This window comes from Zeugodacus cucurbitae, chromosome 4 (genome assembly GCF_028554725.1).
Source record: "Zeugodacus cucurbitae isolate PBARC_wt_2022May chromosome 4, idZeuCucr1.2, whole genome shotgun sequence".
Classification (NCBI taxonomy): domain Eukaryota; kingdom Metazoa; phylum Arthropoda; class Insecta; order Diptera; family Tephritidae; genus Zeugodacus; species Zeugodacus cucurbitae.
This window is the reverse complement of record NC_071669.1, coordinates 68831140-68847271: the sequence shown is the minus strand read 5'-3', so window position 1 is coordinate 68847271 and position 16132 is coordinate 68831140. Positions and strand designations below refer to the sequence as shown.

The following is a 16132-nucleotide window of genomic DNA, read 5'->3' as shown; positions in this document are numbered from 1 at the left end:
CCGCACCGACACCAATGCGCCAAAATATTTGTACTACGCTTTGTGGCTGTGTGTGTGTGTGTTTGTCTGTCTGTCTGTGGCATGAGAAAGCCAAAAAAGTGTGCGCAAGTTTTTACGGCTACCTTTTTGTGGCACATTGTTGATTTTTTTTGGTTATTCTACTGCGAAAAACTGGGAGTGTTGCAAGTTATACGAAAATATATGGAAAGGGAAGCATGAAGTTACATTTGAATAAATGCTCGAATTACATATACACACATACATACACATATATAAAGAAATATCTGCATGTGACTGCACACTCCCGAAGCATATTCAAATTTATGTTGCCACTGTCGCATTGCATGAGTCACAACCAGCAGCAGACAGCTACACTTGAAACTTGCCAGTTGCCACTCACCATTTACCATTCACTACTTGCCACTTGCCAGTTTGTTAATGTGCCATGCTTGTAATTAAATCAGTCTGGAATTTTAATTTTTAATGGTATTCAAAAAGAAATTACGGCTAATGCTTCGTGGCGTTGCTGGCGACAGCCAGAGCACAGCCAGACAAGCGAGAAGAAGTCGCAGCGGCTTTTACCAAATGCTTTTAATTTTCACCTACTAAACTGTGGAATAATAACAATAAAATTGCTCAAAAATTTATTTGCGGCAATAATTTGATATTTTATAGCATAGCGCCACTGTGTGCAACTTGCTTGACTTGAGTACAAAAAAAAAGTCGGAAAATTAAAGACAACAACAATAGCCGTCATAAATACTCGTACACCAGACAACAACAATTTGGTGCAGACGAAAAGAGCAAAATTAAAAACAAAGTATGTGAATGTGTATGAGTGTATTTGTTGTTGTTGTTGTTATAAACAGCAAAAAACGCGCACCAAAATTGAGGAAGACATGAAAAAGCTTTTATCTACAAGATGTCTGTATTATACTGAACTTAACTACCGTGGGCCAAATGCAGACAGACAGCCAGGCAAACAACTAGCTTAGTACACACACACACACACATAGATACATGTGTCTGTCCATAAACAGTCGTTTATACCCCCTCCAAGTAGATGTGGTAGAGTAGTAGCTGTAGCGTGGCGAATGGTTGCCCTGCAATCAACCCGCCACCGGCAGCACCCAAACAAAGCAGCTCAGCGTCGCTAACTTGCACCACAACTAGTGTCTAGGTACTTTACATATACATATATGTATGTCTCATCTATATATGGTACATACAGTATGTATGTACGCCAGCTAAGCTGCGCCGCTTGTGTTAAGCTACTTCCTTGATACCCAACTGTCAACAACGCTACACTAAATGCTTTAAAGCCTTGATTTTTATGGCAAAGCGGTGATCTGGAGTAGCGCGCTCAAGTGTTTAAGACCCCTTTCAATTACAGTTAGTTGTATGGTTAATGAAACTGGATTTAAGCTGACAGTTAAAGAGCTCGGTAGCACTCCGCGAATTAAAAATTTCTTTAATTGCATGCAATTTAGTAATTAGGGTTAATAATTTTTGTATTTGCAGATTGAGATACACGTAGTTCCTGAGTTTGTAGGGTATAGATGATCTCAAATATTTTTCAAACAACACATAGGTTTTAAAATAGACTGAGATCACGAACCTTTTAGGGTTTTATAGCAGTTTTGAGTGCATGAGAAACTTTGTTGAGCTGCTTGAATAGATTACTAGAGATTTTGGAATATTATGAGGGTTCTCTTTCTACAGCTGTCCAAATAAAGAACGAAACTTGCATCAGCAATGCACTAAGCGGTAAAAAGTAGTGGTTTTATTAAGTATGTCCTGTATAATATTTTAGGTTACAACAACAATTACCAATTTCACAATTTGTATCGAAGCAGTTGGTGAATTTTGAATGCACTATTTAAAATACTAGGAGCCTGCAAGCGATATTTTTTTTTTGAAGAAAATGAAGTGTAGGCTATAAAAATATTAAGAAATTACACAAAGAGACACTTCAGTCTCTTAAAGAATAATCGCTTGATTTATTTTTGTTACTAAAAATTTCATATTTCATTTTTGGTACCAAAAACTATTTATGAGATTGAAAATTTAGATCTAAGTAAAGAAATCTTATCGCCAAACAATTGAAGCCCCCACAAATGGAGTTGCTGGTGCCGCCAGTGTGCACACTAATACTCTTCAACACTTTCCACTCTAGTGGCAGCAATAGATATTAGCTATACTGCCACACTATTGTTGTTATTGTTATTGCTAACATTGTTATATTAATGTAAATGCTGTTCAAGCGGCTGTTACCATTTTTGCGCGCGACGCTGTGTTGTACACAGACACACACACACAAACACATGCACCCGTACTTGGCTGATGTAGCTGATGACGACTAATTAGTTTTAAGTTCTTTAGTGCCTCGCTAACAAAGAACCTGTAAGGCCGACCGACGTTCAGAGCGCTTGTTGTCTGCCACAGCTGTGCGCTGTTGCTGCTATTGTTACTGTTTTTTGTGTTGTTGTTGCCTTTGAAACTAACGCAAAAGGAATGTTTTTTTTTTCTTATAGTGACTGCATGGAGCGTAAAATATGTGTATGTGTGTGTTTAGATGTTTATCAGTCGCTCTGTAGCGCATGCCGTTGCTTTTTCAACTCTTCTGCTGTTTTTTTTATTGCTATTATCCACTCGTATTATGTTAGCTGTTATAATTGTTGCCTCCACATAATGGCAGAGAACCGCTTGAATTCTGCGCCAAAGCAAGTGCCCAACGCTACATAGTATATATGTATGTTGTTGTTGTTGTTTGTAAAAATGTGAAGAAAAAATTAAATTAAATAAAAAATATGTGTATAAAAATACATATAAAACAAGTAAAATGACAACACTCGCCATAACAATAAGACATTAAGAAAGAGATGAAGACAACGCAACACAAACAACATACAGAAAAGAAACAAAAACCAACTTGTGATTATCGGCAGTAAAAACTAATGCTGCGGCCGTTAGACCCATGTGAGTGGTGACCAAAAACTCAAATAACAATAACAAAAAATACAAATTTTTGGGTTTCTAACGCAGTTGTTGTTGATACTACACCAGTTGTTGTGTTGTTGAAAAAAAGAAATAGTTGCCACATTCGTTTCTCAGGTATTGATGTGGCCGCATTTTGGCTAGTGAAAATTGCTTGAAATTATTTTTTGGGCGTAAAGTTAATGTGTTTGGCAGTTTCGTTGATGATGCGCCGAACAACTTGTTTCGTTTGTTCGTTTTTTGTTTTGTTATTGTTTTATCTTTTGCTTTCTTATTGTTGCTGCATGGTTATTAGCTCGCTAACAACTTATTTGTTGCTCTCGAAAACTAGCCAACCTTGCAAAGTAGTACATATCTATAAGCGCGTGTGTGTCTGCACATGTGTTCCAATGGGTTTCTGGAAGAAGAAACCTTGTTTTGCTTGTATTTTGCGCAGTTGAAGGTTAAATTTTAGGTTTAATTGAGTTGAACATTTGAAGTCAGCAATATGCATATATTTTGTGGCATCTTCATATGTATTTCTATACTTTTACTGTGAGAACATGCATACAGCTCTATACCTATAAACTTATCACACGTGTAGCATATGCGTTTCAGCAGGTTTTTTTACCAACTGTACGTTTTACTGGATCTCAACTTAAGTTCATTGATGCATAAAATTTAGATATTATAGAAAAGTTCAAACTCTTTTGGGTTACTGGCAGTTTAAAGTTCTAAAATTAGGGTGTCTTATGCGCAATAGTTCAAAAAAAAAAAAGTAAAAAAATCTGAATTTTTTTTTTTTCATTACCGAAGAAATCAGAAAACTTTCAATATTTAACGACCAAAAGCAATTTTCGACCGGTCACTATTGGTTAGTGGAAATTTCCCAGCCATTAAGCAATTTAGTATATTTTATGCCCGTAAATATGTCTGCACTGATAACCGGGTAAGTGTGCGCCTACTTTAACTACGCACCGGTCCTTTAATCGCTGCCAATGAAATTTACGACGTTAATGGCTGTAAAATTGTTACGACTAAAGTTAAAATTTCCAATTTCCTACGAAAATCAAATGCTTACGAGCCACAAAAACTTATTGTAGTACCTCCGCTATACATACTTTCGGTGGCCATAAGACACGCCCTCTGCCCACCGCTGTATAGCCAACTAATAATCAAGAGACAAACGGACACACACACGCAGTCCAAGTGAACGCAATGAAGCTGAAATCGTGAGTGACACACCGAATGCTGGACTATTTAAAGCGAGCTCGTTGACAACCGAGCAGAGACACTGGCAACACACCGCTAGCGGAACTACTATTAGAATAGATGATGCCGCTTTAATGCTGTGTTGCTGTTGTTGTTGCTACTATTGTTGCTGTTGCCGTTGGCGTATTGTCAATAACGCTGCGCATAAAGTAAAGTAAAGTAAATTGCTTGGAGAATTCCCCAAATACCCTTGGGAATTTGCCCCGCCCCAAAATAGCAACATTAACTGAATCTGTATTGTTTGTTGTTGTCGTCGTTTTTATTGTTAGTGTGAGTGTTGAAGCGCACATTAGACGCATTAGAGCATTGTGAAAAAAGCCAAGTGCAGTGGGACGCCAAGTGGGTGTTGGGGGTATACCCATTTCAAACATCTTCACTACACTCGAACACCCCGCCTTGGGATATATTTATTGTGCGTATTGTCTGTCGGTCTGTCGACCAGCCCAACAGGAATTTATCTTTATTACCAGCGTGATGAGCGCGTATGGATGTGTATGTGTGTGTATGCTCATGAGGATGAATGTGTCTGTGTCGGTCAGGAAGGAGAGTGCTTATAATGCCCGAGGGAGTAGCTCTCTAGGAAATGTTTATCACTGTAAGGTGGGGTTATTTTATATAGAAATGCGGTTGCCACTAGTTAAAAACGGGTCAGATCATCCCATACGAGAAAGAAATATATTTTTTTAATTATTAAAGCACTGCTAGATTGCTCTCAAAGTTTCGAAAGCTTAATTTGAGAACTTTTGACGTGGTATTTTTTCTTGTAGGCATTGGAACATTTTTCAGATTAACCCATTCTCAAAATAAACACAGGTTTCCAATCCATTATGCTTCCTTCTTTTTCATTTTTACTGAGCTTTTATGTCTCAAATCAATTTCATTTTCACTCCCTATATACAATAATATATGAATATGGAAAAAGCTCTCTGAAAGCTTTTATCCCACTGAGCTTAATAAGCTTTAGAAGCTTTTTCGAGCAGGTATTCTCCGAACGCGAAGTATTGTATTAAAGAGCACTTAAATAAATGAAAGAAAAAATAATTCAACAAGAAATTTAATGCATTTATTGATGTTTTTCTAGTAAAAAACTGTTGACAGGATAATTAAGTGCTTAACCAAATCTAAACCATCATGAATGTAATTAAGTATTTAAAGGCTAGGCTAGCAATGTTTTTTTTTCTAGTCTTATTTGTGTAGACATATATCTTTCGGGGTGACATTCTACCAAACCTAACTCAGATACTAAACCCTTGTGAATCCGAAATGCGTGCGGAATTCAATTATAGCTCATTTATTGTATCCCAAGCGCTCGGGCATATCCCCTAGCGCTCTATCGCGCTAATAACGAATTGCCCTACAGGGCAGCTTATGCGTGCGCATGTAAATGGTTTTGCGTGTATTTGTGTTATTAACGTTCAAGATGCCTGGGGCGATTTTACGACAATTGTCGGCAGATGCCCGCCAAGTTTTTTAAACCTGTTGTCAGTTTTACGCAAATATGCATAAGCCATTGTACCATTGTACACTTGTATGTATGCCGACAGCGCTGTCAGATTTGGAAAAGCACACGCACACACAGGCTTAGAAGGAAAACTGTATATGATTGATGTGTACTGTCAACGCCCAATGTTTAACTTCAAATATTTATCTATGCAAGTGCACAGAGACAAAAAAGTGGAATAAAATAATAAAAAAACAAATTTAGAAAAAAATCTCAAAACAATGCAGCTGTTAAATGCTAGACATTCTATACTTGCCGCCGTTTGTTTATTTACGCGCTGCGTTTATTTGTTTGTGTCGAGCGTATTTTCTCCAGCTCAAATGACAGCGGCGATAAAAATAAAAATCGCTCTCCAATGAAAAATGGGCGCACATGGTGACAAAAAATGTGCTGCCCCGACCTATAAATGTTGGTGCTGTGGTGCTGTGTCTGTGTATGCGTTTCCCAGGATCATGCCACTAAGCGCCGTGGGTGTCCTTTTTTTCGCTGGCTCCAATAGCTATATTTATTGTGTCGACAGTCGTCGTCACTCAGCGACATGCTGATCGATCTGTCAACGCAGTTATTGAATGCTCGCTGCTGATATTTCACTTCAGTCTACATCTCTGCTCTTCCCTTTCCCTTTCGCATTCGTCTTCTCATTCGCTTTCGCTTTCTTCACATCATTTGTTTTATCAGCCTGACGCTGAGGGCATTACACTACCTTTTTTGTTATTTTTTAATTTTTTTTTGCTCTTTCACTTTGTCTTTCCCGGAATGAAGTTATGCGCTTGTTTATACTCCACTTCATTTGACTGACAATTTATTACAGTGAGAGAGCAGTGCGCAGATATTTTTATCATTTCCTGCAAATAAATTTCTGAAAAATAAATTTTATGTTATTTCGCTCATGGAAATTGCTTTTAAATCCACTTTTACTTTTTTGTTTTTTGTGTGCTTAGTTGAAAATTTTTCAATTTCTATTAAGGTAGCATGATGAGTTTATGTACTTCATCCCCTTCAAAATGTCTTAGCATATAAACAGGCGCATGCACATGCTGTTGTCACAGACAGCCGAGTTTATAAATATACACACGCAAATTTGCTTTCACCTACGCTTTTAGGTAGTAATTTTAGCTATCAAATTGCTTTGCAACGCTTGCCAATTTGCTTGCGCACAATTTTATATGCCAAAACACAATCACACACACATACATCCCTATATAAGCATGGATAAGCTCCGTGGCGCGTCGCGCTGTCGTATCGAAGCTACTTAATATCTTATTTTCACCTGATTTCACATGAATTTCAGAGGAATATCATTCCAGTGCCTCCGAGCGCATTACATTTCCATGCATACATTGATTTAAATTATGTAAATTCGCATTGAAAAGCTCTTCAACAGCAGCAGTGGCAGTGGCAAACAGACACGCACCCACCCTCTGCTAAGTTGTTCGCAATGCTTGCTGTAGCTGTAACTCATAGGCAAATCTTCTTACTTTTTACACGAATTTCTAACTCCCATCACAATTTGCTATGCTTTGATGTAAGTAATACTTTGCTTTTGTAATGCTCTCTGTGTGCTCCTCTCAGTGTGCAAAGTGTTGGCAGGACTTCCTGCTGGCGCTGCTCTCCCCTTTCGCTTTTAGTCAATCGCCGCATTTCCCAACGGTATTTTTTTATTAATTCTTCTGTAATTCTCTTTGCGCTTTGTGAGAACACTACAGTTGATTCCTATATTTTATGAAAATTATGCATAATATTATCAGAATAATTGATGACGCGTAGATAACGAGAAGGAGAGCGAAAGCGAGTGAGTGCAGGCAATGATGAGTGTATAATGGTGTAGTGGTTGCGGCTGCACTGCTTTCAAAATCAATTCGTAGCAAGTAGACTCCAGCGTCCAGATTAGCATTTCAAGCGTGTAAATATTATTTCACTGCGAGTGAAGATTTAATATGCTCTCAGAAGATTTTTAATGTACTCTGAATATATTAAATAACCGTGAAAATGTTAAGAACTCAATTTTGGAACATAATATTCTAGAAGATGCAATAAAAATAATGTAATTACGATTTCACCTGTTTCGAAAATAATATATTTATTATCTTCATTGAGTTTATCTCATTTTACATTTTTATCTCTCTTTTCTCAATTTGTTGTCATTCCTCGTGCGTTTACATTTTGGTTTTTCCATTGTTTATAGTTCCACCTCCACCTATTTTTGTTCCCTCCTCTCACTCCAACTGCCAACTGTTGACAACTGTTTTGCTCCAGATCTATCTTTTTATCAAGAAAGAATTAACGAAAATTTAATTTCCAGTTGAGTGAGAGCAATAAAAACAGCTGCACCTGTCTCTTTCCCAGGACAACATTTTCTTGAAACAAAAAAACTCGACTCTCAATCATGAAACACATACATTATTATCTGATGTTATAAATCTTTAAAAATATCAAGATTTAACTGATATAACCACAATAAAAACAGTTGTTCATACCCAACTTTCAACTTGATGTCAACCTTTAAACTCATTTTAAGCGCTCAATTTCAACAATTTCAACAAATGAACACAAGAAACCTTAATGATGCACCAAAAACCCTTGTGATGCGTGAAGACCGCTGTTTGAGTGAGTGTGTATAGCGTCCTTCTTAGAACCCAAACTAAACTATAAATGAGAAAGGTATTAAAAATTATGGTCTATTACGGCTAAATTTTGATTTAAGTTGCTTAATATTATATAGCACTTTTTTATATTAGAATACGCATACATACATATATAACACACATAGCAGCGTATGCACGTGCTTACAGCAGTAAATGTATGTAAATTCTTTTTTATCACTTCTTGCCGCCAACAAAGTCCTGTCAAACAACGAAATTTATTATTATTGTATTTTGTTGTGTATTTAATGTTTTAGCATACAAACATTAACACAAACCTTGACGCAAACAAAACCCAACAAAAAAACACATAAAAAGCATTATATTCAAAGTCAAGGAACAAATAAATAAGCAAGACCAACAACAACAATAATAGGTGGAGAAAAGGAAGAATGAGTAACATACACTTGTTCGCTTATAGCCACAGCCATGCAGTTTTATTGATATTTACTTGTCGGTTTTGCTCGGACACAAAACACTTGTTGTAAAGGCAAATAAACCGGCGGGCATAGAGTAAAGCATAAAACCGAAAGCGGTGCATAACAAAGTCTTTTTTATTAAAACGGAAAATAAATAAGCCACAAAAAAAGCTGAAAGAATAACACTTGAAGAGATGCCAAGTGCCATATTAGGATAATTCTTCGTTTGCGGAGCAAACTCGAGCTATAAATGCGTCGGCTTGCATGTGTGTTTGTGTGTGTGCATATTTATTACGAATATTAAAATCGGAAATAAAGCAATGTGTATAAACTAACTGTGTAAATAGCGGAGAATATGTGGCATAAACGACGGCTTTACATAAGAAGAAGAAGAAGGTAAATATAAAGCATTTATTGCCGAACTTCAGACGAATTTACAGCCATGAATAATTTGCGTTTCCTTTCTTTTCGTGAAACTTATTGCCTCTAATGCGCGTATGGCTTTGTAAGAAGAAGTTATAATTTTTTATATTTAGTTGGTAACTAATTACAGATATGGTCCGAAAGTAACTAGTTCAATTTTTCAATTTTTTGTTAGATGCTAAACTTCAGAACTAATAAGTAAATAAATAATATTTTGGAGGTGTTTCAGGTGAGCATAGAGGAAATAGAGTATGATCAATTATCAAAGGTTTTCGCTTCTAGAGTCTACAATGCCAATATTATTTTAAGAGTTCATTTCTTCGAGTATTCCAACACTGGAATCCTTCCACATACAAACAATAATGGAAAATATATGTATTAAGATCCTAATTTCTAAATTTGTAGCAAAATTCACCGTTAAACAAGCAACCGCGCCTCTATACGCTTACTATCTCTATTACCCGAAATATGATATGTGAAAAAATCCATCTGCATAGATATACGCCCTCAACGGTCATACCTATTATGCATGAGGCATGTGTTGTGATAACCCTGCGGTCGCGCTATGCGCCAAACAGTACTCGTACAGCAAAAACACTTGAGAAGACGCATATGAGAATAAAAGAATCTACGGAATGTGTTGAAAGTACCAACTTATAATGGTTTATGCCCACAAAGGCCAAGCACATTATGAATTTGAGCAGCAATAATAAAATCGGCACACACACACACACGCACACGCTGGCTGGTAACCTGATCGCTGACAAGGAGTTGTTTATCCCTACAGAATTTTTATATACACTTACATGCATATAAAAATAATCATAAGAACATTTAGAAGTCGCATGTTTTATGACGTTGTTGTTCTATTATATTATCTGCTTTAGCACGCATGTTTGTTGTTGTGTGTGCTCGTGCGTATGTGCGTGTGAGTAACCATAAAAATGCACGCATGTGTAGTAGTGTTGTTGTTGTGCTGCTTTGACTCGCATATCTGCGCGCTTCACATAATGATTGTTCAAATCTCATAAGGATAATAATGATTGATATTTGACAGCTAAGGATTTCGGTATCTTTTGTGCATTTCAAGTATCAGTTCACAATGTTAATTCATTTTCTTATTCTTTTCTCTTTGTTCTCTTCCACTTTCTTGCAGTTAACCACTACAACAACAACAACAAATAACAAAAACCTATTGGATTCATTTGTTGGCGCACAGTGTGTGGTAAGTAAATATGTTTGTGTGTATTTGTATATCTTTAACATAGATAGATTAGATTGTGCATATGTACATACATACATATAAAGTAATATAAATTTGTTAACACTTTAATAGGCTACAATTGTAATCTCTAACATTAGTATAAAGTCATTATCGGATTTTCACTCGAGAGTCTGTGGACTAGTGTAAATAGAGTAGGGTCGCTTTGTTAGACCTAAATTTACTGTTGTTGTGTGTTGCACTTGTTAGTGATGTGGCAGCTGGAAAATTTATGTGATGAATTGCTTGCTAGTTATTCGAAGAATTAGAAGGCAAGTTGTTTTTATACACTGACATTTCAAGTACATTGGGGAAGAAATTTAATATTTTTTTTTTTTTTTTTTTCGGTAAAATAATATATATTTTTTGGCGATCCAGAAATGTGAAAAAGCATTATTTAATATCTTATGCGAGTGGTGCGTTCTTTTGGCACTTGTTTCCTAAAACCCGTAAAATAGCAGCATTTAGTATGCTGTTTGTGTCAGGTAAGAACTACTGCTTCGTGACACGAGGAGAGCAAGGTCAAGTCGCAAAAAAGAATCCTTGTGTATATTGTATTCACAGAAAAAATATTATTTTATAAAAAAGTTAAAAATTTTTAGATAATAAAATTTCTTTTTTTACAAAATTTCAACCTTGATTTTGTATGCTCTCGTCAATTTAATGGTTTGTCTCGCTAGTTGGTAACCAATTTACCACGCTGTGGTAGCTAATTCACCACATTTTCGCACATACTCGTCGATTCTAAAATACTCTAAAACCTTAAACTGGTAGAGAACTCAAGATATAGAAGGTGTCACTTGCAGCCTACTGCGACGACACAGCGTTAAATTGGCTAGTTGGAATTTTGAAAAACCGAAGAAACTCGCATTAGCTATGGTGCTTGGTGCACCAGAACAAATTTCGCAACGCTGCGGGGCACACGCCTGAACAAAATTCTCACAGAAAAATTCAAAATAGATTTTACTATTTTTTTTTCTAAGCTGCGCATTTTAACGCTTCAGTAAATAAATATGGCATACGAGTTGTTGAAATCACTTAAAATTAATAGCAATTAGCAAATCACTGCTTTGCTTTGAATACCACTAAAACTTGCTATTAACCTAACTACAAACATATTAAAAAAGCCAGCTGTGGATTATTTATGCAAAATAAAAAATTAAATAAATAACGGTTTTCATGCCACAAATAGCATATTAAAATCTAATTAAAACTAAGCAGTGCATTAAATGAATATTCATTAATACAGCAGCTAATGCATCAAACGCTGACACATGCTCAATAAATATTTATTTAAATGCCAAAATTATGCCGAAAAAAAACCGATGAAAGCATTAGTGAATTATTAATAGAAAAATCGCAAATATTGGCTTTATAACAAAATGCATTGCATGTATGTATAAATAAATGTTTGTTTTAATGAATGGCGAATGGCAAAAAAAAGTGCAATTACAAAAAACAAATAAATTAAAATGCATTTTATTTCCATATATACTTATTTAAAATACATATGTAGGCAAATATAAATTTAAATATTTGCATTGATGTACAAACACGACACTTGATTACTGCTAAAATAAATAACGGTGAAATAATCAGTGAAACGCGCATACAGTTAGTGCAATCACAAGTGGCAAATAAATGTTGCAGCAATAAAATGCAAATTAATTATGTGAAACAATAAAAAAAAATTAATTTAGCAAATTTTCTGCGAAATCACAAACACACCCACTTCTCTATACATATATGTATGTAGATATATGCGCTTAATAATAATGAAAAAGCAACAATCGCAACACGTGACCCCATTAGGTTAAGGTGAGGCGGGCATTTAAGTTGGCTGCATTTGCATAATATTTACATTACGAAATTCTCTCTTATTTATGCGAACATATCGCGTGTGTAGCACAGCAAAAACAATTTATAAATAAATTTTCGTTTCGGAAAAAATTAATCGAAATGAAAATAAATAAATATTTAACAAATGAAGTGCGCGGCATTATGTTTGCCATAAATAAATTAACAATTTGTTGTATTTGTTGTGTGAAAACAGCGCTTTGATTCATTAATATGCTCAATTAAAGCAAAGCGCAAATTTTGCGTTGATTTGATTACACGCGTGATTTTCAGCGCAATCGAACGCGGTCGTATTAGCGAGCAATTTGCGAATGAAGCTAATGTGTTGGAAAATGGACTGCAATTAATTGTAAATATTATTGTTTAGAGTTTAGAGTAGAATAAATGAAATCTCCAGTTACTACTCAAAGATGCAATGATTATTGCTTTTCAACACGAAAATGAGTTTTCGAAAACAATACTCGAACATGCATTTTCGAATATACGTTTTCAAATACAAAAGTGCCAGTATACCCGCTGCACTGCTGACCAACACATTGTGTTTGATTTGAAAAAGAAAAAACCCGCAATTAGTTGAAGAGTCGCTGCTGAGCGTGCGCCCTGCAGCGTGCCGAAACAGCGGCTCAAAGCGAGAAGATGCGGTTTAAGAATTGCAGCTAATGCGTCAGTGGTCGCAGCTGATCAGCAAATGAAGTTACCAAAATCCAATTTGGCATGCCTGCATACATATACCTAACAACAACTGTAGACATTTGCAGCCACCGAACATGGTGGAACGAACAGCGCGGTCAGACAGAGCCAGCATGCCACACGGCGCTGACATACCTACAGCGAAATATGTATGTACGTACGCGCCGATAATGAGCCAGGCTATGGCTGTTGGCCATAATGTGGCTAACCGTCTAATAACTAAATGCCTAAGCTATGTGGAGCACAAAAGTTTAATTGAAAATAATACGCCAGCTGCGGTTATGGCCGCGCTCCAGCTGCGCCTGATTGAGCCACGTAACGGTTAATGTGGAGAAAGTTGGAAAATTATTAAATTCTAGGAAGCTTCGCTGAAAGTTGCTATTATAGATAGAATGATTAGCATGTTGCTTGGAAGCTGGAAATAATTGCAAGCTAACTGGAGTTGAGAAATTAAAATACATTATTAGCACTGGTGCTGATGTATGAATGCTTAAAATCCTCACACAAAAAAAATTTAATCATTCTATTTCAGCGTTAAAAGTGGTTAAAAATAAATTGTATATATTCCTTAAAGCAAACACAAAAAGTTAAAAGCAAATTGTGGCAGCTTACAGAGCGCAATCGACAAGTGCGGCTAACACATATTCACATGTAGTACATCTGTATGTATGTATGCACATTTATGAGCTTTTCAGCAACTCATGCTGCCCAACAAAATATCGCTGCTGTAAATAAGTAATTAATTGCCTAACTACCATAATGATTATGGCGCATCACATGAGTGCGAGTACAAGAGCACACACACACACACACAGACTCCACCTATGTACATATGTATGTATGTATATAGAGATGTACGAATGCCAGCGCCCTTGTGTTATTGCCTACTTAATGTTGGTGAAAAATTTCTAATTAATTCTACGAAACATTACTATCGAGCGCAAAACGAATTGTTAACAACTTGTAAACGCTGCGGCTCCCAGTGCCTCCAACGGTACATACATATATGTAAATATGTAAGCACACCCGTAAATTTCTTACTCATATGTATGTATATGGTTTGCTCATTTCGCACAGCATGTGTTCGGGGCGCGTTCGATTGGGATGCTCTAAGCCCGCTACAATCAATCAAAAAAATATCGCCAACACGAGTCTCATGTGTGTATTGTTGCTGTTGTTGGTATGCATAAATTGGATTTGGCTAACCAACCAAGCTACATACCTGTGTATACATATATATATATACGGAGCTACATGTTCGATACTTCGAATTTTATGGCTTCTTTTATAACTGCCTGAATTATGGCCACCTTTATTCTTGGCCACTTTTACTGTCGCTGCTCCGAGCGCACAAAGCTGCCACAGCTTCCGCAGTAATTCTTCGGCAGTTGTTTTCATTTATGGTTATTGATTGGGATTTTTTTGTTGCTGTTGCTGTTGCCACTTTACCTTTAGCTGCACACAGGCATAAATACATATGTATATATATGAACATTCAAGCGTAGCTATATTTGTGTATGTATAGTTGTTGTATGTATTGTTTGTAGCGGTGTTTGTGCGCATTGCTTGAACTTTTGCTTAAGTGCAAGTAATGAATTCATAATTAATCTCTGCTTTTCGTGTTATTTATTGGTAATATTTCTTGGCATTTAATTTTCTCCTTCGACAACTTCAGCTGTGTTTACTCGATAAATAGTATATTTGAGGTCAAATAAATATTGCAGCTGACATTTCAGTGGCTCAAAGAGAGCACAGCGTTTATTTATTTCCCACTTTTTGAAAGAGATTTATGTGGAAAATATGGAGCTGATATGCTGAAAACATAATGAAATATTAAAAAAATATAATTAGTAAAAATAAAAATATTTGTTTCTAAAAATAAAAAAAATTAAATTAAATTTAAAAAATATAAAAATGTATTTTATGCAAAAAATAAGTAAAAAACAGTAAAAACATTTTTAAAATAAAAAATTAAGAAAGGAAAAATATTTTTTTATTTTATTTTTTTATTTTATTTTATATAGAAACATTTTAAATTACTTTGCTTCTATTTTCATATTCTGAAATGAAGGTGCATATTTTTTTTTACATTTGAGTACAAATCTTCAACAATCAAGCTGAGTCAAGCATCCCTTATCCAATTAGTTAAAAAAAAACACCTTATAGTCAAATTTAATAAATAATTATATAATATTCACAAGCAACACGCAAAATGCTTATATGTCAAATTAAACACTTGCAACATATGAGCCGAACAAGTAGTTCGCTTAAGAGAAAAGGTCAAGTTGAAGGACTTTGAATGCCTTAACGCCCTGACAAATCATAAATCATCAGAAAACTGCTGCTACTTACGCTAACAAAAGGCTGGTATTCACATCATCCCGTTACTATATATACATACAAATATATGTATTTAGTATTGCTTATGCCCTTAATTGTTCTAGAATATGAAATTTAATTGATGGATTCACATTATTTCATTACATTTGTTTTAGCGAAACATATTTCTTTGGCACATTGTAGATATGTATGCATAATATGCCCACGCAATTAAATATATATGTATATTGGCGTATATATGAAATCTTATTAATGTACATATGTATGTTGCAATCACTCAAACTCAATGGCAGCACATAACGTTGTCGTGAGAGATTGACGGTGAAGTGGCCTGAATGTCTAAGCCACTGCCACTAAGTTTACTGACGATATACTCAGACACTACATGCTGGTTTACAAATATCTAAGCTTTATTACGGTGATCCTTTAATACATAAAAACATATTTTCAGTTTAGTTTTTTAAATTTTTCTAATAAATAGTTGTTTTAAGATTACTATTGGATATATGTTAAGTTTAACAAGCTTAGTTGATAGTAAAATTGTAGAAAAATGCAAGCTAATCCTTAGAATATTGCTTAGTCAGAGTTGCAATTTTCATAAAAATTTCCAATTCTTCATTAAAATCGATTCATATTACTTAAAACAATAATTTTTACGCTTCATATAACAGTAGTGTTTACTTAAAAGAACGGTTGTGTTTTCAAAATCATTTTCATATGTCAGAACTACATGATTTTTATATATTTTTCT

At 35.4% G+C, this 16132-nt stretch overlaps 1 protein-coding gene across 2 annotated transcripts in view; it reads left to right on the top strand.

Annotated features, from left to right (window-relative positions):
• LOC105213679 (probable serine/threonine-protein kinase DDB_G0267686) overlaps positions 1–16132 on the top strand; it is a 51570-nt gene that overhangs the window by 17785 nt on the left and 17653 nt on the right. For both annotated transcript variants that reach the window (XM_011186687.3, XM_011186678.3), the window contains exon 3: positions 10390–10458. The gene's annotated coding sequence lies outside the window, so the exon portion shown is untranslated. The remainder of the gene's footprint in view (positions 1–10389; positions 10459–16132) is intronic.